Source organism: Chiloscyllium plagiosum, unplaced genomic scaffold (assembly GCF_037043375.1).
Source record: "Chiloscyllium plagiosum isolate Xiang-an unplaced genomic scaffold, Cpla_swu_hap1 HiC_scaffold_32, whole genome shotgun sequence".
Classification (NCBI taxonomy): Eukaryota; Metazoa; Chordata; class Chondrichthyes; order Orectolobiformes; family Hemiscylliidae; genus Chiloscyllium; species Chiloscyllium plagiosum.
The window spans coordinates 13,873,015-13,891,933 of record NW_028270170.1 but is presented as its reverse complement, the minus strand read 5'-3'; positions in this window follow the sequence as shown (position 1 = coordinate 13,891,933).

Genomic DNA, 18,919 nt, shown 5'->3' with positions numbered 1-18,919 from the left:
AGCTTGACTCAGCCTAGACAGCTGATCACAGCTAGGTCAGTATTTGTCTGTTTTAAACCATTTTTGATACATGAAAGGCCTCAGGTATGGCAATCAGATGATGGAAGGTGAATATTGATAATTCATCTTTACTGTGATTGTGCATAGAAAAACCTGCTTTGCCTATGGTTTCCATTAGTTAGTTCTAGAAACTGAAATGTGAGTGAGTCTCTGACTTACTTTAATTGCATGGTATTGTTTAGGATGTTTCAAAATGCTCTACAACTAATGAAGTACTTACAAACCGATGGTTCTGAGGATTCTGAAGGAAAGGGTCTCTGGACCCAAAATGCTAAGATTTTCCAAAAATGTTTTGTTTCAGATTTCCACCATCCGCAGATCTTTTGATCTTTTTGTCGAGTGTTTAACTCACTGCCACATCACTTCCAGGTATGCCCTCCTTGAAGAGGTTCTGCTCCTCTCTCCAACAGGATTTCTGTTCTCATCTTTACTCTTTTTCTTGTTCACTGTCGCTTCTGGTGTTTGAAAATGAATTTGCCAAAACTCGTTTCCCCAGTCACATCATATTCCTCAGTGACTACCATTGGCTCAGCCTCACCTGAAGTGATGTTCACTGAGGAATAAATATTGTTTAGAATATTGAGCAATAACTCCTCTGTGCTTCTTTGACACACATCATATTTGGGCGCATACTTGAACTCAGATTAGTGCCACATTCAAAAAACAGCATCTGTGACAGTGTAGCACACTCTACTTTAGACTATCATGCACAAGTTTGAGGTGCTGCATTTTGGAAAGGCAAATCTGGGCAAGACTTAATGGCAAGGTCCTGGGAAGTGTTGCTGAACAAAGAGATCTTTGTGCAGATTCATAGTTTCTTGGAAGTGGGTTGTAGATAGATAGGATAGTGAAGAAGGTGTTTGGTATGCTTTCCTATATTGGTCAGAGTATTGAATGTAGGAGTCGGGAGGTCATGTTGTAGCTGTACATGACATTGATTAGTCCACTTTTGGAGTATTGTATGCAATTCTGGTCTCCTTCCTTTTGGAAGGATGTTGTGAAACTTGAAAGGGTTCAGAAAAGATTTACAAGGATATTGCTAGGGTTGGAGGGTTTGAGCTATAAGGAGCGGCTGAATAGGATGGGGCTGTTTTCCCTGGAGCATCAGAGGCTGAGGGGTGACATTATAGAGGTTTATAAAATCATGAGGGGCATGGATAGGGTAAATAGACAAAGTCTTTTCCCTGGGGTAGGGGAATCCACAACTAGAGGGCATAGGTTTAGGGTAAGAGGGGAAATATTTAAAAAGGACCTAAGGAGCAACTTAGGGACATGTTTGGAATGAGCTGCCAGCGGAAGTGGTGGAGGCTGATACAATTACAACATTTAAAAGGGATATAGATGGGTATGTGAATATGAAAGGTTTCGAGGGATATGGGCCAAGTGCTGGCAAATGGGACTAAACAGCTTGTTTAGTAACAAATACTGCATTGGACAAACAGGCAGAAAACTAGCCACCAGGATACATGAACATCAACTAGCCACAAAACGACATGACCCTGTCTTACTAGCATCCTTACATACAGATAAGGAAGGGCACCACTTCAACTGGGACAACACATCCATCCTCAGACAAGCTAGATAGAGACACACACAAGAATTCCTAGAAGCAATGCATACCAATTGGGCGGCACGGTGGCACAGTGGTTAGCACTGCTGCCTCACAGTGCTAGAGACCCGGGTTCAATTCCAGCCTCAGGCGACTGACTGTGTGGAGTTTGCACATTCTCCCCGTGTCTGCGTGGGTTTCCTCTGGGTGCTCCGGTTTCCTCCCACAGTCCAAAAATGTGCAGGTTAGGTGAATTGGCTATGCTAAATTGCCCGTAGTGTTAGGTAAAGGGGTAAATGTAGGGGAATGGGTCTGGGTGGGTTGCGCTTCGGCGGGGCGGTGTGGACTTGTTGGGCCGAAGGGCCTGTTTCCACACTGTAAGTAATCTAATCTAATCTAAACTCTATCAACGAGCTCATTGAGTTGGACCCCATCTACCACCCCCTGAGAAAAAGTATACAAAATGACATCACCACAGGAAATGACATCACCAACCCAAAGAAATCCAAACGTATAAATAGAAAGCAGGAATTAACAGCTGTGCTTCACCCGGAGGCACACTGAATATGTCACCTAGTAGGGTGACGAAACATCTGGAAATTAACCTTCCAGTAATGGGAGTAGATTAGGTTGGGATATCTCATCGGCATGGGCATGTTGGACTGAAAGGTCTGTTTCCATACTGTACGTTTCTATGACACTAAGTTCTAGAGATTTGGACCACAACATTCTATTCCAGAGGATAATGTCCTACCCACTGAACCACAGCTAACACCAAATATCATAAAGTCTGGTAGCTCATGCACTTTATTGCTGAAATGGGACAGTGGTTCAGTGGTTAGCATCCCTAACTCTGAGCACAAACCTGGTGGCCAAGGGAAGTGCATCTTTAATGTGACCCAACCACTTAAATATCAACCTGCAAATTCTTACATCGTAGCAGTGGGAAAACAAAATTGGTATCTGTACCATCACCATTCATAACTCTGGACTACAATGTGTATGTAAAACAGTCACTGCCACAGCACCTTTGACACACTGAGAGGCTGGCAGCTCAGTTGGCTGGAGGATTGGCATGGATCAGTTGGCTGGAGGATTGGCATGGATCTAATTGATGCCCACAGCACAGAGTTCAATTTCCTGTTCTGGCTGGGGTGGATTTGGAACTCAGCTCATTGCCCATTGCAGAGGCTGTGGGTTCGATCTGTCTTTAGGCAGATAACTGAGGAGGAATGACTGGAGGATTGTTACTTCACTATCTTGAATTGGTCAGTTATGGCACTCCATTGGTCGGCTCCAAGAGGTTGTTGGTTCAAATGTTTTTTATGTCCTCCATAATGTTCCTCAACCACAAATAAGAGAAATGGAGATCGGTGAAATGTGGCAGTGACATAAATAGTTGGAAGTAAAGCTTGTGATGCATGGTTAATCCATGATTAAATTGCAATTGCATGTTCAGGGAGGAAGGGATGATTATCCTGATCTCTGCTGAGGTTTACGCAAGGTTGAATTTCAGTGATTGTTGTCAGGGTAAAGAGAATGGAAATGTCACATAAAAAGTAACCTGGAGGTTACTTTCTCATGTTGAAGTTCACTGACCTCGGGAATCCATGAGCCGTGAATTGGACAAAGATGGATTTTTGTCTTTTTTTTAATTATATATGATTCTGGTTGTTAACATAGGCACCGAAGTATGGTGACTTTAGCATTTTGCTGTATTTTTTGTAAAAATAAAAGTGACAATAATTTACTATTTTATTCCATTCTAAGAGTGCAGACTTACTTTTTTGTGAGAACTAAATAGCACTTAACCTTGAGAAGATCATTTTATGGAAAATCTATCTATGTTTCTAAAGATAAGTCTTTGTTAATAAAGCCACTTATTTTTCACGAGCTTATCCAAAGCTGTTCTAGTTGTATTTTATCATTCAGCAAGTCACACTTTAACAACATTCTTGCCTTTCCTGACATGGATTAGTTTCTGTTTTGTCAATCCCTCAGACATAATAAAGTCTCATAATTATGTTTAAACAGTTGCATGGCCTTGGGATTGGTGGTGGGGGGTGGGGGGTGGGGGGGGGGGGGGTGTTTAAATTAGATACTTTACATTTTATAAAATGTAAAAGTTGACTAATTTGTGAACAAATTTTCAAGCAAAAGCAAAGGTGACTCAGTTTTGAATGTTTTTTTGCTCGAAGCAATTTTCCATGTTTTCGTCAGAGCTCTCCACATTATCAGTTCTGACTGTCTTGATCCAGATGAATGAGGGAGGATTGATTGCGATTGGATGTACACTGACCCACACTCTTGTTCATCTGCGGAAGTGTCTGATTGATATCCCCAACCCAGTTAATGAACACCGATTAAAATAGATTTCTTTTACCCATTCCTCAATTATAATGTTCTTCTGTGAGAAGGTGTTGGCTGTTTGCTGGGATTTACTCTGCTATCTACATTTTCCTTATTTTGGGAAGATTGCAAAGTAAGGCTGGTTGATTTGGTGGACAAACCTTTGATGGAAAAATGCATGAAGGTAAACGTCGTCGTATGAAAACCTTTGAGGTGCGTGGTGTTGCTGGAATAGGCAGAATCGATCCACATCAAATGCTAGTTGTCTCTCCATGGAAGCAGTCTAAGATCAGCAAACCTGTTGCAATCTTGCAATCTCAAAAGGAGAGCCTAGTCTTATATTTGTGTAACCACTAAGATTAAATTTTTCCATCTCAGTAACATCATCCAAAGTTGCCTCTGCCTATCTGTTGCTGAATCCCTCACACATGTCTTTATTGCCTTCAGATTTGACGAGTCCAATGCAATCTTGGCTGGTCTTTAATGTTTTACTCTCTGGCATCATGAATCCTCGCAAACCTCCATGGCTGAACTCCCAGTATATCCTATTCACCGATTACCTCTGTACTTGCTGGCTTTCACTGTCTCATGATTAAAATTAATCTTGATTTTAATTGTTTTCTCAAATCCTTTCTTGGTCTCACCATCCCTAACTCTGTAATCCTTATCCTAACCATCTGAGGTATCTAATTCTGGTCTCTTGTGCATCCAGATTTTAATTGTTCCACTATTAGTAACTAGAATTTCAGTTACCCAGTTTTGCAAATTTTGGGATATCCTCCTTTCACTTCTCCGTCTCTCTATCTCACTATCATTATTGTGATGATACTATGGCTTTAACAGGTACATTTGGTTAGTTTTTTTATGAAGAAAGGTTGAGACAGAAGTCCTGAGCAGTCTGCTGCAAGCCAATAAAGTAAACAGTGCATGAAACCTTGGGTGTTTTGTTTAAAGTTGGAACAATAGAAGCAGCCTGAATGGGTGGGGTCCAGCATTTTTGAGATTTAGCTTTCTGCAGTTGCTGCAGTCTTGAAGCTGAATGTGGAAGCTCTTATTCCTCTCTCTGTTTGCTGCTACAATAGTAGAGTCATAGTGTCATAGAGATGTACAGAACGGAAACAGACCCTTCAGTCCAACTCATCCGTACTGACCAGATATCCCAACCTAATCTTGTCCCATTTTCCAGCACTTGGCCCATATCCCTCTAAACCCTTCCTATTCATATACCCATCTTTTTAAACGTTGTAAGTGCACCAGCCTCCACCAATTCCTCTGGTAGCTCATTCCATACACATACCACCCTCTGTGTGAAAAGGTTGCCTCTTAGGTCCCTTTTAAGTTTTGCCCCCTCACCCTAGACCTATGCCCTCTAGTTCTGGACTCCCCTAACCCAGGGAAAAGACATTGTCTACTTACCCTCTCCATGGCCTTCATGATTTTCTAAACCTCTATAAGGCCACCCCTCAGCCACCAATGTTCCAGGGAAAACAGCCCCAGCCTATTCAGCCTCTCCTTATATCAAAAATCCTCTAATCCTGACAACATCCTTGTAAATCTTTTCTGAAACTTTTCAAGCTTCACAACATCCTTCCGATAGCAGGGAGACAAGAATTGCACACAATATTCCAACAGTGGCCTAACCAATGTCCTGTACAGTCGCAACATGACCTCCCAACACCTATACTCAATGCTCTGATCAATAAAGGAAAACATACCAAACACCACCTTCACTGTCCTGTCTACTTGCAACTCTACTTTCAAGGAAATATGAACCTGCACTTCAAGGTCTCTTTGTTCAGCAACACGCCCTAGGACCTTACCGTTAAGTACATAAGTCCAGCCCTGATTTGCCTTTCCAAAATGCAGCACCTCACATTTTTCTAAATTAAACTCCATCTGCCACTCCTCAGCCCATTGGCCTATCTGATCAAGATCCTGTTGTACTATGAGATAATCTTCTCTGCTGTCCACTACACCTCCAATTTTGGTGTCATCTGCAAACTTAATAACTATACCTCCTATGTTCACATCCAAATCATTTATATAAATGACGAAGAGCAATGGACCCAGCACCGATCCTTGTGGCACTCCACTGATCACAGGCCTCCAGTCTGAAAAGCAACCCTCCAACACCACCCTCTGCCTTCTACCTTTGAGCCAGTTCTGTATCCAAATGGCTAGTTCTCCCTGTAGTCCGAGATCTAACCTTGCTAACCAGTCTATCATGAGGAACCTTGTTGAACTCCTGACTGAAGTTCATATAGATCACGTCTACCTCTCTGCCCTCACCGATCCTTTTCATTACATCTTCAAAAACTTAAAAATTCAAGTTTGTGAGACATAATATCCCACACACAAAGCCATGCTGACTATCACTAATCAGTCCTTGCCTTTCCAAATGCATGTAAATCCTTTCCCTCAAGATTCCCTTTAACAGCTTGCCTACCATCAACGTCAGGCTCACCAATCTCTAGTTCCCTGGTTTTTCCTTACCACCTTTCTTAAATAGTGACACCGCGTTAGCCAACCTCCAGTCTTCCAGCATCTCACCTGTGACTATTGATGATACAAATATCTCAACAAGGGGCCCAGCAATCACTTCCCTAGCTTCCCACAGAGTTCTAGGGTACATCTGATCAGGTCCTTGGAAGTCACCCACGTTTATGCATTTCAAGACCACCTCATCTGTCCAGCACCTCCTCATCTGTCATACGGACATTTTTCAAGATTTCACCATCTATTTCCCAATATTCATGGAATGCCCTGCCAGTAGCAGTGGTGGACTCTCCCTCTTTATGGGCATTTAAACGGGCATTGGATAGGCATATGGAGGATAGTGGGCTAGTGTAGGTTAGGTGGGCTTGGATCGGCGCAACATCGAGGGCCAAAGGGCCTGTACTGCGCTGTATTCTTCTATGTTCTATGTTCTATGTTCTATTCTATATCTTCTATGTCCTTCCCCACAGTAAACACTGATGCAAAATACTCATTTAAAGTCTCCCCCCTGTCCTGTTGTTCCGTGCAGAGGCTGACTTGCTGATCTTTAAAGGGCCCTACTCTCTCCCGAATTACCCTTTTGTCCTTTATTATTTATAAAACCTGAGCTTCTCTGTTTTATTGAATTTGTCTTTGCCAAGGGTGTGTTTATGCGATGTTATTATATTGAAACAGTTAATTAGCAGTAGTTAATATACATGTTATTTTATAAGCATTTCGATGGAGTTACAATTAAGGCAATTCTTTTCATTTCATTTTGTCTATATTTTAACTGTACTGTAAAAATACTGTGTTTTGCTTAAAGTCAAATAGTTTGTCCAATTGAACAGCATCTGGAACACAACACCTGACACTGAACCTTGAAAATATGAAAAAGTTAGGGTCTGGACAATCTTCTTACTATATTTTGAGGAGATTTGGTCCAGTCAATATTATTGAAACACTCATTAAAACTCTTCTTTTGCCAAGCTTTTAATCATCTGACCTAATATCTCCTTATGTGGCTCTGTGTCAAATTTTGGGTAATACCACCCTGTGAAGTGCCTGGGGGCAGTTCATGTGTTAGAAGAGCTGTGTGGATATAAGTCACCAAAAGAATCATTTATCGGTCATACTATGGTCAATGTTTCTATTTGCAAGCCCAGAAACTGTTTCTGGCAAGATACTTAAGTAGATTATTGTACTCATTTGATGGGCACCTGTATCTAATTTAACCAAATGACAAATTGCATGAGCTTACTCAAAAACAGACGTATCTGCCAAGTCATGTGCTGCTGTGTTGTGGTGAGGACTATTTCATTCCATCGCTGGTTTCCCTCCACATCTATTGCATTCTTTCTGTTAGCCTAATTATTTTAAATGTGTCCATATTTCACAGAGGAGCTATCCAAGGGAGTTTGGGGACTTGTTCAGGGATGGGGATGGCGACTCATGTATCCTGAGTGCCTGATTGCAAATGATGCTCTACAATGTTTTTAGTGTGGTTGAAATTTTGCAAATCAATGCTTGCGCACATCTGGCGATGGTTCACCAGAAAGCTTGTCCATTGCGAACCAATTAAGTGGAGGAGAAAAGTCAAACATATTAACCTCTGATCTATGGAAGAAAAACTTAAGTGATGCACGTTGTGTTTCTATAACACATACATCCCAGGTGACATTACAACCATTTTTTGCAGTTGATAATTGTATTTTGTAACACTGTAAGATTGTCTTTTAAACAAAACTAATTGCCCGTACTTTTGTCTGAAAATAATCTTTTGCCTGGAAACACAGACTGCTCTATGCACAATACAGGATCGAATTAACAATGAGAACTGTGTTTTAAGAAGTGAACACAACATTACTCATTGCCTCCAATTCAACAAGATCAGTGGCATGGAAAAAAGGCCCTTTAATGGTTTATTTAGCAAATCACTGCGGCTGAATGTTCCGTAAATTTGTTCATCAATCATTGCTGAGTAAGTTAACCTCATTTAGGACAATGTTAGGGCAAGTTGCAGATAATATAAAATGTTAGGACTAATAGAGGTTCATATAAAATATTAGCGCTACTTGCGGATCATAAGAAATGTTAGGCGAGCTGCAGATCATATACAATATTAAGGCTAGATTCAGATCATATAAAATGATAGAACTAGTTGGCAATCATATCAAATATTAGGGCGAGTTGTGGATCATATACAACATTCGGGCTAGTTGCAGACCATATAAACTGTTAGGGCTAGCTGCAGATCATATAAAATATTAGGGCTGGTTGAGGATCATATGAAATGTTATGGCGAGTTGCAGATCATGCAAAGTGTGAGGGCTATTTGACAATTATGTAAAACGTTGAGAATCATATTAAATGTTCGGGCTTGTTTCAGATCATGTAAAATGTTAGGGCCAGTTGCGGATTATATAAAATGTTAAGGCTAGTTTTAGATCATATGAAATGTTAGGGCTAGTTGAGGATCATACAAAATGTGTGTGATAGTTACAGATCATGTAAACTGTTAGGGCTGGTTGGGGATTATATAAAATGTTCGGGCTCGTGGAAGAACATATAAAATGTTAGGACTAGTTGCAGAGGATATCAAATGTTAGAGCTAGTTAGGGATCATATAAAATGGTCGGGCTAGTTGAGGGTTATATGAAATGTTAGGGCTAGTTGAGGATCATATAAAATGTTTGGATTAGTTGAGGTTCATATAAAATGTTAGGGCTAGTTGAGGATTATATAAAATGTTAGGACTAGTTGCAGATCTTACAGAGTCATAGAGATGTACAGCATGAAAACAGACCCTTCAGTCCAACTTATCCATGCCGACAAGATATCCCAACCCAATCTAGTCCCACCTGCCAGCACGTGGTTCATATCACTCCAAACTCTTCCTATTCATATACCCATCCCAATGCCTTTTAAATGTTGCAATTGTATTAGCCTCCACCACTTCCTCTGGCAGTTCATTCCATACATATACCACTTTCTGAGTGAAAGGTTGCCTCTTAGGAATCTTTTATATCTTTCCCCTCTCACCCTAAACCTATGCCCTCTCGTTCTGGACTCCCCCACCCCAGGGAAAAGATTTTGTCTATTTACCCTATCCATGCCCCTCATGATTTTATAAACCTCTGTAAGGTCTCCCCTCAGCCTCCAATGCTCCAGGATAAACAGCCCCAGCCTATTCAACCTCTCCCTGTAACTCAAATCCTCCAATCCTGGCAACATCCTTGTAAATCTTTTCTGAACCCTTTCAAGTTTCATCACATCTTTCCGATAGGAAGGAGATCAGAATTGCACGCAATATTCCAACAGTGGCCTAACTAATGTCCTGTACAGGTGCAACATGACCTCCCAACTCCTGTACTCAATACTCTGACCAATAAAGGAAAGCATACTAAACACCTTCTTCACTATCCTTTCTACCTGCGACTCCATTTTCAAGGAGCTATGAACCTGCACTCCAAGGTCTCTTTGTGCAGCAACACTCCCTAGGACCTTACCATTAAGTGTATAAGTCCTGCTAAGATTTGCTTTCCCAAAATGCAGCACCTCATATTTATCTAAATGAAACTCCATCTGCTGCTTCTCAGCCCATTGGCCCATCTAATCAAGATCCCGTTGTAATCTGAGGTAACCTTCTTCACTGTCCACTACACCTCCAATTTTGGTGTCATCTGCAAACTTACTAACTATACCTCTTATGCTCACATCCAAATCATTTATATAAATGATGAAAAGTAGTGAACCCAGCACTGATCCTTGTGGCACTCCACTGGTCACAGGCCTCCAGTCTGAAAAACAACCCTCCACCACCACCCTCTGTCTTCTACCTTTGAGCCAGTTCTGTATCCAAATGGCGAGTTTTCCTTGTATTCCATGAGATCTAACCTTGCTGACCAGTCTCCCATGGGGAACCTTGTTGAATGCCTTACTGAAGCCCATTTAGATCACATCCACTGCTCTGCCCTCGTCAATTCTATTTGCTACTTCTTCAAAGAACTCAATCAAATTTGTGAGACATGACTTCCCACACATAAAGCCACACATAATCCCCAACTAACCCTAACATTTTACATGATCTGTTATGAGCACAAACGTTTTATATGATCTGCATATAAAATGTTAGGTCGAGTTGCTGATTATATAAATTATTAGGGCTAGTCGAGGATCATATAAAATGTTTGGGCGACTTGTAGATCTTATAAAATGTTAAGGCTTAAAAGAGGATCATATAAAATTTTCGGGTCAGTTGCAGATCATGTAAAATGTTCGGGCTAGTTGAGGATTATATGAAATGTTAGGGCATGTTGAGGATCATATAAAATGTTCGAGCTAGTTGCTGATCATATAAAATGTTAGGAGTAGTTGTTAATTATGTGAAATGTTAGGGCATGTTGCAGATCATATAAAATGCTTGGGCTAGTTGAGGATTATATAAAATGTTCGGGCTAGTTGCAGATAATATGAAATGTTTGGACTAGTTGAGGATTATATGAAATGTTAGGGTGAGTTGGGATCATATAAAATGTTAGAGCTAGTTGCAGATCAAATAAAATGTTGGGTCTAGCTGCGAATCATATAACATGTTAAGGAAAGTTGTGTTTCATATAAAAAGTTAGGATTAATTGAGGTTCATCTAAATTGTGAGGGCTTGTGGCAGATCATATAAAATATTTAGACTACTTGACAATCATATACAGAGGAACATCAATGATCCGAATATCAATTATCCGAATTTTGGTTTATTCGAAGGAGGTCTCAAGGTCCCGATAGAATCATTACATCAAAGAGATGATCGCGTCTTTTCCTTACAACGATTAAAAATGAACTTGGCTTACTGAAATGCTGGCGAGAACAGTCCTGGATATCGATGGGAGCCCAGGCACCATTTCCAAATGACTCTCTGTCTGCCCGCCCTCCCTCTCTCTCCCCACATTTTCCCTGGAGTTCTACACAGGCATGTACTCTGAACCTCACCCCCCCCCCTTTTCCCCAGATAATGTGTGTGTGTGTATGTGGACCGGTTTGGGGGTCTTCAGGGGGGTGGAATAGGTGGTGGTCCAAACAAAATAGTGCCTGTGCATCTCATTCAGATAATCGAGGTTCCTCTGTAAACTCTTCGGTCAGTTTACAGGTCATAGAAAATGTTAGGGCTAGGTTGCAGATCATAAAAAATAGAGTCATAGAGTTGCAGAGATGTACAGCACGGAAACAGACCCTTCGGTCCAAACCGTCCATGCCAACCAGATATCCCAACCCAATCTAGTCCCTCCTGCCAGCACCCGGCCCATATCCCTCCAAACCCTTCCTATTCATATACCCCTCCAGATGCCTTTTAAGTGTTGCAATTGTACCAGCCTCCACCACATCCTCTGGCAGCTCATTCCATTTACATACCACCCTCTGCATGAAAAAGTTGCCCCTTAGGTCTCTTTTGTATCTTTCCCCTCTCACTAACACCAACACGAACAGAATACTACTGAGATCACAGTGGTATCATTGATGACCCCAGAGTTTTGAGTACCTATCCATTAATCTTATCACCATATCAGTCTCATTCTCCTTTGTGACACAGTTTGACCAAACTTTTAGTCAGCCAATGTGTTCCCATCCTGATGGAAGGTTTATGCCAGAAACATCAACTCTCCTGCTCCTTGAATGCTGCCTGACCGGCTGTGCTTTTCCAGCGCCACACTTTTTGATTCTGACTCTCCAGCATCTGCAGTCCTCCCTTTCTCCTATATGGTGTCAGACAATAAAGCGAATTTAATTCAATTCAATTCAAATTGGTCCAAATGTGCTCCAGTGTAACACCATGGAACATTTTACTGCATAAATGGTTAAATGGTGCTCTATAAATGAATGTTGTTGTTGCAGGTGTATAGTTCTACAGCCTGTGGCAGTGATGCTGAGGTCAATATAGATATCTAGCTTTCTGAACTTCCATGCTCATCTTGTGTGGTACCTGGCTACAAGAGCTATGCTGTTGAAAAGCAGATAGTCAAGTGTCAGTCTGAGGAGAATTTGTCATTATTCAGGTTTGCGCATTGGCTGGAGGAGGAACCTGCGAAACTGCACTGCAGTGTCAGCCTGTATTAGGAAGTCAGCTTCCTGATGGGACTGGAAGCCAAATAGGACTAAGGCCAACTGAACTAAAAGGGGAATAATTATCATAATGTTTAATATCATCATAAATACATTCCTAACAATTGCGTGTTTATGATTTCACTATGTGTGAATGTGTAATCTTCTGTTTTTAATTGCTGATCCATGATATAAAAAACTCTGTCACCCTATCAGTGTGGGTCGAAGCCCAGAATGCCCACCGTCCAACTGCAGGAGTAGGAAAGTATTTCGTCCTGATGTCCCAGACACCATGGCTCCATGGATCAGATAGTGTTTTCACTGCCCATCCCTTCTGCACATTCATGAATGGATCTGCTTTTAATTTAGTAGCAACAGGACAAGGAATCCAGGTGTCAGCTGCAATTAATAACAATTGATGGGGCTGGAAAGGAAAATAAGATTATTTTATGTGATAGAGATAGACAGAGCCTTAGGTCTCTGGCAGCAGTATGTTTGGTTTTGCAGTCCCTGATAGATTGCTTTCTGCTTGTTTTGGACAAAATAATCCTGACTGTGAAAGAGGCATGAATGCTTTGGCTTCGGATTCACCTGAACAGCTACCCAAGAAAATCTGTGGTGTTAACAGATAAGACCACAACCGAAGATCAGTGGAGGCTGCTGCCTTTTTAATTCAATTCCTCTCTGCATTTAAAAGCTACAAGACATGAAACTCTGCAGTTACACACACTTTTTCCTTTTTAATTGTTACCTGTTTCATGGTTTTCTTTGTAAGAAATGTCACTTAATATCCGAGTTGGTGAGTTTATATATGTATAGAAATATAATGTAAGAAATGCACAAATGTAAAATTGAAAGAAATAGGGTACAGTGAAAAAGGGAGGAAAAAAAAGATAAAAATGAAAGTTGCAGAAAACTAATATCATTTTGGGAAGGTGAGGTGTGCAAGAAAAAAGCATAACTTGCCTCCCTTCTACTCCAACCACTGTAATGTTAATTATATGCATCGGTGTGTGAGAAACAAAAGTTCACTCACTTTAATAATTTCAGTCCGAGACCAAATATCTGAAACAGAGTCGTTTATTTGTACACTTGCAAGTGGGTGCCATGTCTAATTGCCAGGTAAGGCAATGACAAATGCACAGTAAACCCCAACAAACTCTCGCAATTTATACAGTTTTTTCCCATATGTTTTCCTTATTCCATTGTTTATTCCCTGCTTCGCTTAAGTCACTCATTTCCTTAAGACTGATCCCACAACTTCTGTTTATCTAGCCTTGTCAGTGACAAATGTCTATCTCTGCCTCCTATAAGGGTGTTTGACGTCATCCCATCCTTTGCTTACCATTATCTGCTCCCTCCATCTGCGCTGCCCCTCACAACATCTTATCACTAAGCCCTTTTAATTGGGGTTTGTTCCTGTGTCTCTGTACAAGTGGGGAAACAGATGTTTTTCCTGTTTGCCCATACATCCACCATTGTTCTGTAATCACGTCGCATGCTAACATACCATTTTCTTTAACGGATGATATGTTTCCTCATTCCCGCTCTGTATCAGAATTTATAGTTGCAGAAATAACATTAATTCATTTATATCCCACAGGTGGCTATTGGTTTATTTCACTCAGTGCTCTATTCTAATCAGGCCAAAACCAGAGACTGTAAATATGAGATTGCTGTCACTTCTGTCACTGCTGGAGTGGGGAACTGGGGAAGTGGACAACAAGACTGGGAAGTTGGCACTAACTCCTATTTCAGGCATGTGCTCGGTTTCTCTGACTGCTCTGGTCATCATAATGAAATGAAACCTGCAACCCATTCCAAAAGATGAAAGATGTAACAACAGTCTAGGTTTGTTCAATATATCATTTCAGTTGCATGACACTGCAACCTTTTGCTATAAATTCTGCGTCTTATGGTTCTGCTCTACAACCACCTGATAAAGGAGCTGCGCTCCGAAAGCTAGTGCTTCCAAATAAACCCGTTGGACTATAACCTGGTGTTGTGTGATTTTAACTTTGCCATCACCGGCTCCTCCACATCCTGGCCATGATTGTTCATCTTGACATCTCCAGCACCTTCCCATAAACTGCCCCCTCCCCCCCCTCCGACGTTTACATCCAATTTTATGTTTAACTTGATTTGGCGTTGCTTTTGCAAACATAAGAAACCGAATGTGGATATCATGGCACTGAAGAATCCAACAGATATTTATCACAATAAACTATTGTGTACAGATATATAGTCATCCAGCACTTCCATGTCTGAGTTAACATTAAGCTATTACCTTGCAGCAGAGGAGCACAGTTCCAATAGAGAGTCATACTTTGAGTGATCCCAGATCTGATGGAGTCTGAGATCTTTACACCGAAAGGACCTATGGCATAATAGCACCAGGATCAGTAATGCTTTTATATAGTCTGGGCTAATTTGAATTCCAGAAATCCTTGCTGGGGCCAAGTATTTATATTTGAATTAATACCTTGTACTCTTTCTCAAGTGCAATTTTGCTCATTCTCTACCTTTTTGTTTGTCGTGTTATTTCTTCATTCTCCTCTGTCTTTGAAGAAGAAAGCCCTGTGCCTTGGAATGTTGGAAAATTGGTTGCTCGGCAAAGGTGTTCACATTTGCCTTCTAAACATAAGTTGTCCTGGGGCTGTCAGTCCCATTTCCTTTGGTGTTACATGAAAATGCAGCAGTGCAATGTGAATATCTTGCTTTGTTGCTCAATAGTTAATGATCATTGATATGATAGTATGCTCTATATATTCTGCGAGACCACTTGAACAGGGATAGTGGGGCAACAATATGGTCACTGCCCACACAGTACACACATATCAAAATGGTTTTCAAATGAACTGCATTTCATTATCAATTTCTGGACACCAAATAAATTAATAATATCTCTCCATGTATCAACAATGTTCACAAAAATGAGTTGCCAAATGATCAAATAATGGGAAATGTATAGGCGTTATCCATCACAGAGATGTACTCTTTCCTATGGACTGTAAATAAGTTGTTGTCAAAGAGTGTGGTGATGGAAAAGCACAGCAGATCATGCAGCATCCGAGGAGCAGAAGAATTAATGTTTCGGGCACAAGCCTTTCATCAGGAAAACCTGCTGTGCTTTTCCAGCACCACAGTCTTGACTCTAATCTCCAGTATCTGCAGTATTCACTTTCGCCTTGTAAATAGGTTGTGTCTACTTCCATCCAAGGAGTGGGAAGCACAGTGTTTGGATGTAGACGACCTCTCTACTGCTGTTTTTGACATGCTCAGCATACCTCACATACATTTACGAGTGATTGTGTATCCAGATTCATCCCTGCCCACCACACAGATTCATGTACTCGTATTGTGTGTACAAAACCCCATGTATCCTTGTTATAACATGGACATGGTATTTTGGCCAGTGCTTTAGATATTGGGAATTATTTGCTCTTGAAAATAACTTGTCGTAACGTACCAAGTTCGTCTGTGTGTGGCCCAAATCAACTGATCTTCTGATGTACTTCTTTAACACTGTTAAGCCACCTGTGGATAATGATCTTTTGCAACTTTGGCAGTTACCAGTTGCAGTTAGCTCTGGCTACAGTGTAAGAGATCCATCTTGAGAATCTCTTCAACTTGGTAGTCTACAGTATCAATATGGTGATCAAGAGGAATATCTTGGTCATTGTGTGTTGGGTCATGTACGTAGTGTGTCAGACATAATCATCCTGGTACCTGGCTTATGCCTTACTTCAAAGTCATATCCTTGGAGATTATTGAATGATTCCTGTAGATGGAAAAAGTTCTAACAGGACTAGACCGGCTAAACACAGTAACGATATTCCTGATGACAAGGGAGCCCAGAACCAGGGATCACAGTCTATGGATTTGGGATAGGCCATTTAGTACTGTGGTGAGGAGAGATTTCTTCACTCAGAGAGTGGGGAGCCCGTGGAACTTTCTGCCACAGAAAGCAGTTGAGGCCAAAACATTGAATGTTTTCAAGAAGCAGTTGAATCAGGTGTACCCTCAAACTCTGTGAGATGCTAGGCAAGTGATAGCTGGGCTCTTTGCTGAGACATTTGGATCATTGATAGTTACAGGTGAGGTGCTGGAAGACTGGACATTGGCTAATGTGGTGCCACTGTTTAAGAAAGGTGGTAAGGAAAAGCCAGGGAGCTATAGACCAGTGAGCCTAACATCAGTGGTGGGCAAGTTGTTGGAGGGAATCCCAAGTGACAGGATTTACATGTGTTTGGAAAGGCAAAGACTGATTAGGGATAGTCAACATGGCTCTCTGTGTGGGAAATCATGTCTCACTAACTTGATTGAGTTTTTTGAAGAAGTAACAAAGAGGAATGATGAAGGCAGAGCTGTGGACGCGATCTATATGGACTTGGTTAAAAATCACACAACACCAGGTTATAGTCCAACAGGTTTAATTGGAAGCACACTAGCCTTCGGAGCGACACTCCTTCATCAGGTGATATTGGAGGGCTCAATCCTAACAGAATTTATAGCAAAAATTTACAGTGTGATGTAACTGAAATTATACATTGAAAAATTGATTGTCTGTTAAGCCTTTCATCTGTTAGAATACAGTGATAGTTTCACTTCTTTCATGTGTAAATCACAAAACCTTTTTTTAAAAAAGTTTTTTAAAAGTTTTTTTAAAAAGTCCATATATGGACTTGACTAAGGCATTTGACAAGGTTACTCATGGTAGACTGGTGAGCAAGGTTAGGTCTCATGGAATATAGGGAGAACTCGCCATTTGGACACAGAATTGGCTCAAAGGTACAAGACAGAGGGTGGTGGTGGAGGGTTGTTTTTCAGACTGGAGACCTGTGTCTAGTACTGTGCCACAAGGATTGGTGCTGGGGTCGCTGCTTTACGTCACTTATGTAAATAATTTGTTTGTGAGCATAGGAGTTATAGGTTTGCAGATAACACTAAAATTGGAAGTGTAGTGGACAGCAAAGAAGGTTACCTCAGATTATAAGGGTATCTTGGCCAATGGGCAGAGGAGTGGCAGATGAGGTTTAATTTAGATAAATGTGCGGTGCTGCATTTTGGGAAAGCAAATCTTAGCAGGACTTATACACTTAATGCTAAGTTCCGAGGGAGTGTTGCTGAACAAAGAGACCTTGGAGTGCAGGTTCATAGCTCCTTGAAAGTAGAGACACAGGCAGATAGGATAGTGAAAAAGACGTTTGGTATGCTTTCCTTTATTGGTCAGAGCACTGAGTACAGGAGTTGGGAGGTCATGTTATGGCTCTACAGGACATTGGTTAGGCCACTGTTGGAATATTGTGTGCAATTCTGGTCTACCTGCTAGAGGAAGGATATTGTGAAACTTGAAAGGGTTGAGAGAAGATTTACAAGGATGTTGCCAGGGATGGAGGGTTTGAGCTATACAGAGAGACTTAATGGACCAGGGCTATTTTCCCTGGAGCGTCAGAGGCTGACGGGCGACCTTATAGAGGTTTATAAAATCATGAGGGGCATGGATAGGCTAAATAGACAAAGTCGTTTCCCTGAGGTGGGAGAGTCCAAAACTAGAGGGCACAGGTTTAGGGTGAGAGGGGACAGATTTATAAGGGACCTGAGGGGCAACTTTTTCATGCAGAGGGTGGTACATGTATGGAATGAGCTGTCAGAGGAAGTGGTGGAGGCTAGTACAATTTCAACATTTAAAAGACATTTGGATGGGTATATGAATAGGAAGGGTTTGGAGGGATATGGGCTGGGTGCTGGCAAATGGGATCAGATTTATTTCGGATATCTGGTCAGCATGGACAAGTTGGACCAAAGTGTCTGTTTCCATGTTCGGATAAGTGATTACTTGGATAATTGATTTGAGCTTAAACAAAGGGGAGCCATACAGATCTAATACTGTGGTCTACCAGAGAGTTTGTTTAAATCTATAATTTTGAGTCTGCTATTTAAGCAAGCCAATCTTTGCATTCTGCAAATTGCAGGTTAAACTCAGAAGGACTAAACCCTTCCCATCACATAAATAGATGAAATCCTAGCATTAAGCAAGGTCCCAAACAGCTTCCACAATCACAAGAGCGTTTGTCAGTTTCTCACTGAACTCAGTGTCAGGATAGAAAGACAGAAGCATTGCCTCATGCATGTGTTTATTTTCTCTGCCGTTTTTGTTCATGATCGGCCCGGTAAAGTGACGGGAATAAAGCACTTACTTTTGCAAAGGGCTGTGTAACTAACCTTTACGTTAAGATGAATCCAGTTTCTGTTGCTTCAGGTGCTTGTGTATTTTTGTGTTTCAGCATTTTCACATATTCTTCAGTACAGGTAATCTGAATACACTTACCTCTTTGATGTAATGTTTTTATGAGACCTTGAGATCTTATTTGGATAATCTAAAATTTGGAT